This window comes from Herpailurus yagouaroundi, unplaced genomic scaffold, assembly GCF_014898765.1.
Source record: "Herpailurus yagouaroundi ecotype Mexico unplaced genomic scaffold, PumYag 212, whole genome shotgun sequence".
Lineage (NCBI taxonomy): Eukaryota > Metazoa > Chordata > Mammalia > Carnivora > Felidae > Herpailurus > Herpailurus yagouaroundi.
The window spans coordinates 122,921-124,457 of NW_024412443.1; positions in this window are offsets into that span (position 1 = coordinate 122,921).

Here is a 1,537-nt window from a genome sequence, read left to right on the forward strand (position 1 = left end):
AAATCAATGTACAGAAATCAGTTGCATTCTTATACACTAACAATGAAGCAACAGAAAGACAAATAAAGAGACTGATCCCATTCACAATTGCACCAAGAAGCATAAAATACCTAGGAATAAATCTAACCAAAGATGTAAAGGATCTGTATGCTGAAAACTACAGAAAGCTTATGAAGGTAATTGAAGAAGATTTAAAGAAATGGAAAGACATTCCCTGCTCATGGATTGGAAGAATAAATATTGTCAAAATGTCAATACTACCCAAAGCTATCTACACATTCAATGCAATCCCAATCAAAATTGCACCAGCATTCTTCTCGAAACTAGAACAAGCAATCCTAAAATTCATATGGAACCACAAAAGGCCCCGAATAGCCAAAGTAATTTTGAAGAAGAAGACTAAAGCAGGAGGCATCACAATCCCGGACTTTAGCCTCTACTACAAAGCTGTCATCATCAAGACAGCATGGTATTGGCACAAAAACAGACACATAGACCAATGGAATAGAATAGAAACCCCAGAACTAGACCCACAAACGTATGGCCAACTCATCTTTGACAAAGCAGGAAAGAACATCCAATGGAAAAAAGACAGTCTCTTTAACAAATGGTGCTGGGAGAACTGGACAGCAACATGCAGAAGGTTGAAACTAGACCACTTTCTCACACCATTCACAAAAATAAACTCAAAATGGATCAAGGACCTGAATGTGAGACAGGAAACCATCAAAACCTTAGAGGAGAAAGCAGGAAAAGACCTCTCTGACCTCAGCCGTAGCAATCTCTTACTCGACACATCCCCAAAGGCAAGGGAATTAAAAGCAAAAGTGAATTACTGGGACCTTATGAAGATAAAAAGCTTCTGCACAGCAAAGGAAACAACCAACAAAACGAAAAGGCAACCAACGGAATGGGAAAAGATCTTTGCAAATGACATATCGGACAAAGGGCTAGTATCCAAAATCTATAAAGAGCTCACCAAACTCCACACCCGAAAAGCAAATAACCCAGTGAAGAAATGGGCAGAAAACATGAATAGACACTTCTCTAAAGAAGACATCCGGATGGCCAACAGGCACATGAAAAGATGTTCAGCGTCGCTCCTTATCAGGGAAATACAAATCAAAACCACACTCAGGTATCACCTCACGCCAGTCAGAGTGGCCAAAATGAACAAATCAGGAGACTATAGATGCTGGAGAGGATGTGGAGAAACGGGAACCCTCTTGCACTGTTGGTGGGAATGCAAATTGGTGCAGCGGCTCTGGAAAGCAGTGTGGAGGTTCCTCAGAAAATTAAAAATAGACCTACCCTATGACCCAGCAATAGCACTGCTAGGAATTTATCCAAGGGTCACAGGAGTACTGATGCATAGGGGCACTTGTACCCCAATGTTCATAGTAGCACTCTCAACAATAGCCAAATTATGGAAAGAGCCTAAATGTCCATCAACTGATGAATGGATAAAGAAATTGTGGTTTATATACACAATGGAATACTACGTGGCAATGAGAAAAAATGAAATATGGCCTTTTGT